At 45.0% G+C, this 10,289-nt stretch overlaps 1 protein-coding gene across 2 annotated transcripts in view; it reads right to left on the bottom strand.

Annotated features, from left to right (window-relative positions):
• Positions 1-10,289, bottom strand: part of RALB (RAS like proto-oncogene B) — a 47,991-nt gene that overhangs the window by 15,764 nt on the left and 21,938 nt on the right. Inside the window, exon 1 of one of the 2 annotated variants that reach the window (XM_027879739.1) lies at positions 9,262-9,317. The exons of the other annotated variant lie outside the window; for it this stretch is intronic. The gene's annotated coding sequence lies outside the window, so the exon portion shown is untranslated. Of the gene's footprint in view, positions 1-9,261; positions 9,318-10,289 lie in introns of those variants that run through there. 2 annotated transcript variants of the gene reach the window in all.

Genomic DNA, 10,289 nt, shown 5'->3' with positions numbered 1-10,289 from the left:
ATCAGCCACTGGATGCCAGCCAATTCAGACTAAGAATACCTACTAGTGATCCTGGCCTCCACACTATATCTTACTTTTCACTATTCCACACATCTGCATGCAAAGCCATCTTCAGCTCTCTACTTAGATTTAACTTGCTTAATAAGATCAAGTGGTCTTTAGAAGAGTGGGCTCACTACACAAACTATCGTAAGCTACATTACTATATAGTTATGTAGAACATGAAGAACAGGAGAATCTCCTGTTGTGTCTTAATCCTCGTAACCTACAAAGCCTGGCACACTCCCCTGTGCAACAAGTTAGAGATGGACTTGGACAACCCTGTCTTTCAAGGCTGTCTTCAGATCTGGTCACACAACAGTGATCCATTTCAAGTACAAAATACCTGTATATACTCAGCACATTTCCCACCTACCCCCCGATCCTTGCTAAGCACAGCCCAACTCTTCTGAGTTTTCAGAGATGCATCATTACAGCTTGGAAAGCAAATCTGACAGTATTTTACTTACATTTACCTAATAGATAAAATCCTTAAATATATGCCCTCTTGCATCATTCAGCACAGGACAATTCTAGATCACTTATTACAAATAGAGAGACAATACCTTACACATTAGCAGTAACTTTGAGCCAATAATCCTGCTAAGAATAATCTTGATGTCTAAGGAAAGCTGGAATAAAATCCTGTCCAAGTCTGTAGCAAGGTTGCAACCTTCAAAGATTTAGTCACAGGAAAGACTCAGTCTGGTTAGTCTCAGCATCAGAAGAACAACACTTTAGGGAACCCTTTAAAACTGAACTCAGATCTTATGCTGAAGTGAAATATAAGCAAGTAAATACATATCCCTGTTCCTAAGGAACTTAAATACATGAGTTTGTTTCATTCAGGTTTTTTTGTTTGGTGTTTTTTTGGTTTGTTTGGTTTGGGGTTTTGTTTGTTTGTTTGTTTTTTACTTTTTTATTTTTAGAATTCCCTTAGAGTGAAAGTAACTTGTTTCTGAGCAGTAGCTAAGTGAAGAAGAAAAAGGACTTGCCTTAAACTGCTTTTAAGGCACTGGACCACTCTTCCTCACATCCAAAAAAAGAAAATCACATACATTTATGTTTGAGTAAATAAGGTTGCAATGTCATGTATGTTGTCATGGTTGCTAATGCTCTTATATCAGATATCAATTGTATCAAGACATTATCATTGCATGTAGGCAACACAAAGTTACTAGAACTGCCTCACTGTTGCACAGATAGTACACAAAATCATCACAGTTACATAGAGCTTTTTGTTAAAAAAAAAAAAAAAAAGAAGGAAGTCATCATCCCATTTTCCATATTTTTCAGCACAGAGCAACTAGCAGACTGTGTGTAATGGCCAGTCTCTTCGCGAACGAAGAACCGGGGAAGGTCTTTCCACCTTCCAGCCTGCGCATTGGATTTTTTAGGTGAGACACAGTGTGCGCGGATCTGAGCCCACCCTTTAATCCTGAGGTTCATCTGCCGGGGCCAAGCACGCTTGGACGGTGGCAGCGAGGTCCTCAGGACGTAGATGGATTGCCTTACAGGGCTAACGAGCTCCATCTGCCTGGGGAGGGGCCCCGACCGGGATTCGAACCCGGGTCTCTGCAGTGACAGTGCAGTGTCATTTCCCCTAGACCACCGGGGGCTCAACAGACTGTGTGTAGCACCAAGCAGAATATACTCTTTATTTCAGCAAGATAGTGTTACCTGAAGTGAAAGTCATATGACAGTAGTGCCATTACAGCTAAAGCCAGTTCCTCTGTAGAAAGATATCTAGTCAGACCTCTCCAAGGTCTAATATTAACACCAAGAAGACATATTGTAGACAGACTATTGAAGAGAACGATCTGTCACATTGCTCTAATCCCAGCAAGAACTCGCAAGGAAATCTAATAGAAGTCTTCTACAAGCACAAAGACTGAGTTAATACCATTAACCAGTATTACTATGCTAAGAGTTTGTCACTGTGGTGGTAACAGACTAGTTGTCTTAATACTTAGGGTGAAGGATGACACCATTGTTCACACTAGTCAATTAGGCTCATACCAGAAAAGTGACACTTAGACAACAGACTTGCTGAACAGCCTCACCCCCACTGAATTGCAAAGCGTATGTCAACTATGCTTCCTTTCAAAGCTCACCCATGCAGAAGCATGTTCACCTTTGATACACAGCATACACGAAGTCCACCAAACCACTGCTAAGAGACAGTGGTATGCTCCAGATGTTAATCCAATACCGACTTACAATAGGATCTTCAGAATACAACAGACAAATCAAATATCTCAGCTTACAATCAGTGTCTTAAGTGACACACCAGAGATCAAAATAACCTAGATTAAAATCTTACTTCAGTACCAGGTTACAACACGGTTTCAGTTACTTCAGTGAAAAACCTTCAACTATATAACCCACAAAGAAGTTGCCACTAACATTGATTTCGCAAATTCCAGCACATGCCATTTTAGCGAGAGGAATGCTACAGAGTTGCAGGAGCTCTCATGAATGTTACCCAGTCAAATTTCCTCCCCAGCCATGGGGCTGGCAGACCTAGGCAGGTCTTGAGAATACGGTACCAGGCACTGCAGACAGGCCACAAGCTGCTACCAGGCACTGCAGACAGGCCACAAGCTGCTACCATTTGCTCCCTCAGAGGATGTATCTCACTAGCTCATGTTTGCCTTCAGTTTCCCTAGTGAACCGGATGCTTGGGATAAATCAGAAATCTAAACATCATTTAGTTTGGTTTAAGTAATACAAGCAGAAGCAACGGTGTCTGCCCATACAATTACATTCCTTGCTCCTAAACTGAAGTTAGTGTATCATGCTCATATCTCTGTTTGGAAAATATAAGTCATTATTGAGCTCACATTTGACACAGGTAGGCAAGTAGTAAACCCCTACCCTGAGTTTACTCTTAACCACGGAGTCCCACCTTCTCAGGGGGACTGGGGAATCATCTTCCTGTAGCCTCTGAAAGTTCTTCCAGTATTTAACTGAGGGGTTCACAGATACATAGCATGAGTCACTCAGCTCCCCCAATCAGGAGATGTAACACAAGTGCCACCCTTTATCCCATCTTTCAGTCAATGCATTTGCAGCGCACAAAGCAACAATAGCATCATTTAGTACCTCAGATAATTATTAGTTATTCATAATTCAGCTACTGGGTTTTCACCTTTAAACAGATTTCTTCACTTCAGTTTCCCCAATCAGGCAGAGTGAATAACATGCTAAAGGATTCTGCACATACAAGAAGATACCTTTCTACTGGACTAAGTGCAGACGTTTCCAGTAACAAACTGAGATGCAGTTTTCTAAACTATTGTACTTTATATCAAAGCCAAAACAGTATTTCTATCTTCTAATGGGAACTGTATTATTACACCAGTGCAGGGGTCACATTTCAGTATAGCTATTCAAAGTTAATAAAACTAAACAGGAGAGGTGTTATCCTTGGTCTCTCTCACAGAGCCTTTGCCTACCACTATAAAAGTATTTACAGCCAAATATGATCTCCAACCAGAGCCTCCAGAGTGCTGTAGAACGAAGAGTGGCACAATATAACATGCTTGTTCATAACTCTCGTTTTGGGTGGTAGACTGTTAACTAAGAACCACTTCAACACAGAGAATCAGAACACACTTATTTCAGGACACTTCCCTTTATGACCTAACAAGTGACAGGTCCCATGAAAATAGAGAACCAGTGCAGAATATAAGCTATGCATTTATCCTTGTGTGCTCTTGGGGATATTTCCTCCCTCCACAGTGCACAGCCAGCTCATCTCATAGGCTCTTGTGCCTCCCCTAGGAATTCAGCACAACAGGGTGCTTCTGTACACTGATGCATGCAGCACAGGGATCACGTGGGAGATGCTGGGGTTATAATCTCCCTGGGATCACAGAGATGAGCTGGGATAGCTCCCACAGTTGGAGTGCTGCTGAGGATGGCTACAGGCTCTCGAGGACAGATCAGCCAATAAGGCAAGGCGGGAGAGTTGCCCTTTCCCCTGAGAAAAGCCGGAGTGCACAAAGCTCTACCTACAGATGATAATGAGCCAGTTTATGGGTCAGGGGTAGCACAGTCAGGAGGACTGGACTAGATTGTCTCCAGAAGTGTCTTCCAGCCTCAGCAGCTCCATAAGTCAAGTCTGTGCCCCAGCAATGCATTGCTACAAATCTTATCTGTGAGGAGTCTTTGGAAGTGGAAGGCCTATTTGCCAACTTGTAGCTCTGCTCTACTACTTGTGCAAGACTTACAGCCAGTCCATGATGACTAACACATAATTAGAAACCTTAACTAATACTTATTTACAAGAGTATAACAGAGGTCATTACTCTGCTATGACCCCTGCTATACTATTGTACTAGATGACAGCTACTACTAGAAGAGAAGGGAGAATATTAAGGAAAGGAGTTGGACAAGAGCACTGCTTGATCCCTGTTTTACAAGCTAAATGAAGATAAAGATGTATAGTATCACCACCAGTCAGCCTGTTAATAATTTTAATTAGTTTTCTTCCATTATAACTTCAGAAGAGATTCAACCCATAAAGGCTACTTTGAATTTAGTTTGCATTGTAAGACAAACTTAAAAGTAAATTCCTAATGCTTGCAGAATTGTTTAAAATATGAAATTGATTCCTAGACTATGTTTTGAAACATGATAAAGTAGAAAGAAAAATAGCACCAGTTTCAAGCACACATTCCTGACTTTTCAAAGACCATTTCCTTAAATTGCTTGGCTAGTCTATTTTATGACATGGTAGATAAAAGCAGAAAGCTGCCATAAAAGTCAGTCAGTGAGACTTCTTGGTGAGTAAAGTAATGAGAATTCCTTACCTACCCAAAATGAAATCTCACAGTAAGCCAAGAACACCACATAGCAGAAAAGCACCATCACAGAGAGGAGTTACCACAGCAGCAGTTTAATGGAAAGGTTGTATCACAGATCACTATGTACTTCAGGACTGGCTCATTCTAATGAGGGATCAGATTCCCCAATTAGCAAAACCACCATTTTTCAGGAAAGTTGAGGCAACTGGCAATCAACTTGATCTAAAACCACTTTACTTGCTAAATGTCTGCTTTAGAGTGGTGCCCAAGGCAGTGCCCTCCTGAGCAGAGCAGCACTAACCTTATAAAACACCTACTTTAAAAAGAAAGCCACTTTAGTGTTCTGCAACATGGAGTCTAGAGTTCAGGTAGCTCCTACAAATAATCTTTTAAAGTGCTTCGCCGTGTTTTGAGTACAATCCTTTAAAGCATTACTCTATAATAGTCTGTAAAGTGGGATTGTTTTCTTTGTTAAACCTGTGATTAAAGCCACTACCTTGCAAAAAAACTCAATAAAACAAAAAACTAAAGCAACCAACCAAACAAACAAAATACCCCCACCAATATTAAATCTAAATGGGAAACACTCTCTGACATGTCCATTTACCATGCCCAAAATGGGGGCTAAGTCTGGGTCTCCAGTATTCTTCTGAAGAATAATCTTTTTCACTACAGGTAAAGATACACACAGAAAGAGCTAGAAACCAGGGATATCACAGCACCTGCTTAACTCAGCATGCTCTCAGCTTTCCAGTTCTATGCTTTGACTTCGGATTAGTTTTGACACATTCCAAATTTAAGAATAAAATATTAAAAACTCCAGTTTCATTGCATTATTAGTGACCTGAAATATTTCACACTAATCACTTCAACTAACAGCAACACTAATTCACAAAGTAACAGCTGACAGGATTAAGACTTTAACAAATGCTTATAATCCCAGAACAATTTTTTTCAGTCTTTGACTTGTGGTCCTGCAGAGATTCCTACTCAGGACTGCATTTCTACTAAGACTCAAGACTCCGTAATCAAACATTACTCCTTGGTCAACCACCTCAGCAAGGAGGGCTATGGGCTCAGGGTCCCATGGAAAGCAGTTCACAGTGACTGTTCTGAGCGAGCACTTTGGCACCATAAAGATCCAAGCAGCTACTTACACATCAGCCTAAATAACATTCTCACATTACATGACTTCATGACTTTCATTTTGACAGGTCTTGAAAAACACATTTGCACATCTCAAGCACAAGAGACAAAACAGATTCTGTAATATTACTATTAAAGCAGTATTTGGAAGAACATGAAGAGATAAAGCATGAGTTATACACACTCATCTTGCTTAAATGACAAGACAACTTGATATTTCTGGGGCAGACATTGAGTAAAGTTGCTTAGTCCTGTTTAATGGGCTAAAAGAGCTACCAACAAAATGAGTGCTCTCTAGCAGATATCAACAAGGGCTTTTAAGATATCTGTTCTTTAGCCTTTTATCAAGGGACAGGCATCAACTGTATCATAGAACAAAAGCCATGGAATTGATTATTACCAGTAGGAGAGCAAAACAGACAAGATTGTTTGCTGACTTTGCTGCTTCACACAAGAGCAGGTAACAAGCAATGGAACCTTATCACATTGCTTGACAGTGGTGAGAACAGTTAGCAGAGACATGGGGGTGGAAGATGGATGAAGAGAGAAAAAAAAAAGTCTAAAGAACTGCAGGTTTTCATCAGCAGGATAGCACTTCCAAATCAAGACAGAATGAGTTTGAGAACACCATTGCTGTCTAACCTGGCTGATAATTAGGATCAGCATCAGTAAGTCCATCAGGCAAAAGTTACTTGAAGTCAGGCACACAGGGAGCAAAAAGCAGCAAGCACTTATGTTTATCTTCTTCAGTGGCCTCCCCAGCCACTGCCTTTCAGTCAAACCCCAGAGACCACTACTCCCATCCCAAGCTGTTTGCTACAGGCACAAGACACCTACTGACCTTAGGCACTGTTTGTCTTGACACCACTCTGCACGTGCATTCCCATGAGTGCCTGCACAGCTGCCATGAGAAACAAGCTCCTTCAGTACCCCTGCTAACAGAGGCTATTAATTCACAAGAATTCATTGTGTAATGGAAAGCAATTCACTTAATCAGTCACATGGAGTTTGAATATAATCAATAAGAAATTATAAAGTGCAATGATCCACTGCATGGATACGGAACAGAGTTTACAAAGCAACAGGACAAGAACAAACTACAAACCAGATTCCCAAATCGTGATCCCAGAGCTTGTTCTGCTGCGTCACATGGCCATTTCTGCTGTGTTCACAGGACAGTTTTGTTCCTTATGAAGTTTGGACACCAACACTTGCCAGAGAAGCAAGCCATTTTATTCAGCATTTGGTCAAATAACCGTAGTGCTCAATCAATTAAGCTGCTGTTGAAAAAGCTTAGAGCCTGAAAGAGGCATTAGATCACAGGAACTATAAACCACTCAAGATTCCAGCGTACACATCCGAGTTGTCTAGGCAGGGTCCCATCATCACTGACTTGATTTGATCAAAATGTCTCAACTGCTCTTCTACTAAGATTTCCAGTACCACTGCACTGACAATTAGAGACAAGTTTGAGAGTTTTAAAGGAGGGCCAAAAAAGGGTATTGTCTGGTCAAATTAAGCTTTCAGTTAGAGCTTTTGTAAAGCATTCCAGCTAAATCTTCAAACTACAAATTCCTCTGCAGCATATACATAACACCAGTGAAAATAGGTCAGCTTCACTTTTCTCCAGGCATGCAAAACAGCATCAAGTTGGCCTACTCCAAAAGAGGTGTAAAACAATTTACTACTAGAAGTCTAATATAGGAAACTGATTTACAGGAGCAGTCTGAAGGTTTTTCTATTTCTTAAATGGAGTATTTAATACAGGAAATAAATGCAAAAAATGTCACCATGGTAAGTTCATATAATCTCATTGTAAGCACAAACCTATGTTCAGTGTACAGAAGTGACTGAAGCAGTAGGTAAAATTAATCTAAAAAGTGTCCTATATGTGAATAACTATAAAGATGCTATTGTCAAGTAAAATTGAGCTGTTACTATTAAATTACAGAATCACAGAATATTCTGATTTGGAAGGGACCCACAAGGATCTGTAATAAAATTATTTTCAGCCTTCAGGCAAATCACTTCCAAGAAACACAAGTCTGGTTCCCAATTGTTAGTTCCTACTGTCACTTTAACGTCAATTGGGAGGAAGGTGTTTAAGGTATCTAAAAAAAGACAGATTTTCCTGAAAATCACACCTCTAAGGATGCCCTGGAATAGACAGGCACTTTCTTGCCCCTCACAAGAGAAACGAGGATCTCGGAACTAGAGAAGTAAAATTTGGACAGTTCAGAAAAAAAAAAAAACAAAACAAAAAAAAAACCACCAAACAAACAAACAAAAAAACCCCCACAAACCACAAAAGCTACCTAGACTGCAGGCTACAGCTTTGAAAAATGCAAGGATGACCCTAGTGCAAGTATAGTCCTCTTGTTCCCTTCCACCATGAAAATACCCAGGGGTACTCAAGACTAAGTCTCCTGTTCTCAGATTAGAATCGATTCAACAGGGCTCCAGCAGAATGACCGAGTTAGGCCTCCCTCAGCTGTTCAGGAAGGACTGGGCTGCTTTGCCTCACCTCTGTCCCTGCCCTTCTCCAGGTAAGGTCACACTCAGGCACCACCCTTCCCTTCCTACAAGATCTACACCCGCAAGGCTGCAGGGAGGATAAAGACCAGCACAGAGAGAACCTGCCCAGATAAAACAAGATCCTTCAGGAACTTCTGGTTCGGCTGAGACCGACAGCACCCAAACCCCCCGTTTATCTCGCACAGACAAAACGTTATCACTTATCCGCGGGCAGCCCAAGGAAGGCAGGGCAGCCGGCACGGGAGGAACCCGCTCGAAGAGCCGGGGCTCAAGGCCGGCTCCTCCTCGGCCTCTCCCTCTCCCAGTCCCACTTGTAGATACGAGTCATCGCTGTCCCCCGGCCCCACCTCAACCCGGCGGCACCGGGAGCCGCAGGAGCGGGGCCTCCCGCCTCCCACTGCGGCCCCGCGCAGGCCCGGCGGTCACCGCCGCTACCCCTGCCCGCACCCCGGGGCTCCCCCGCGGACCAGGGGCCGCGTCCCGGGGCAGAACCCGCAGGCTCCCCTCGCCCCCCGCGGGGAGAGGCTGCCCCGCACCCCCGGCGACACCTCCCCTCGCCCTCCGCAGAGCGCGGACACAGCGGCGCTCAGCCCGTCCCCGGGCAGCGCCAGGACTCGGCGGCTCCCGCCTCCCCTCACGGGGGGCGCGGGGTCGGAACGGCTGAGCCCCCTCCCACCTGTCCAGGGCTGGTATGGCGGGGGTGGATCCCGGGGTCGCTCCTCGCTCTCACCTGGGGGCTCCGGCGCGGCTGGTGGTCCTGCTGTGCCCCCCGGCCCGGCTGCGCCCCGCGGTCTGGTTGCGCCCCCCAGCCCGGCTGTACCCGCTGCTGCCGCCGCCGACCCCCGGCTCTCATTGAGGGGGCGCCGCCGCCGCCCGCGCGCCCCCGCCCCGCACTTCCGCCCTCGCCGGCGCCGCTCCCGCCGGGCCTGGCTCCCCACGAGCGCGCGCCCGCCCGCCCGCCCCGCGGTCACGTGGCGCTGCGCGGACCAATCGGCTGCGGGGAGCGCGGGGGGCGGGGCCGGGGGCGGGCAAGAGCGTCGATCCCTGTGAGGGTAGGGGGGGTCGGGCTCGCCTGAGGAGCAGCCGGAGGGTTGGGCAGGGTCTCCTCACCGCACTGCTACCTCTGCCCGTTCTCCCCGAGCACTGTTTGCCTCGATTTGACCCAAAAGAAGCACGAAATCACAGAATCAGTCATTTTGGAAAAGACCTCTGAGATCATCGAGTCCAACCTGTGACCGAACACGACCATGTCACTAAACAATGACACCAAGCACCACGTCCAGCCATTCCTTAAACACTTCCAGGGACAGTGACTCCACCGCCTCCCTGGCCAGCCCATTCCAATGTCTAATCACCCCTTTCTGTGAAGAAATTCCTCCTAACGCTCAACCTAAACCTTCCCTCCTGCAGCTAAGACCATGTCCTCTCGTCCCGTGGCTGGTTGCCTGGGAAAAGAGACTGATTGTAGAGAGATGGTTGTAGAGAGTGATAAGGTCTCCCCTGAGCCGCCTCCTCTCCAGGATAAATGACCCCAGTTCCATCAGTCACTCCTCATAGTACCCGTGCTCCAGACCCTTCACCAGCTCTGTTCCCTTCTCCAGACATGCTCCAGAACCTCAGCATCCTTCCAGAACGGAGGGGCCCAGAACTGGACACAGGTGTGGCCTCACCAGTGCCAAGTACAGAGGGAAGAAAAGAAGTTAGGAAGGGCTCTGTCTTAAAGGCACCATACATTGTAGTGCAAATTCTATCAAGGAA

Source organism: Empidonax traillii, unplaced genomic scaffold (genome assembly GCF_003031625.1).
Source record: "Empidonax traillii isolate 1590-97213 ecotype Southwest subspecies unplaced genomic scaffold, ASM303162v1 scaffold57:size2250009, whole genome shotgun sequence".
NCBI lineage: Eukaryota > Metazoa > Chordata > Aves > Passeriformes > Tyrannidae > Empidonax > Empidonax traillii.
The sequence above is the reverse complement of the archived record's forward strand: the minus strand, read 5'-3'. Positions and strand labels throughout refer to the sequence as shown.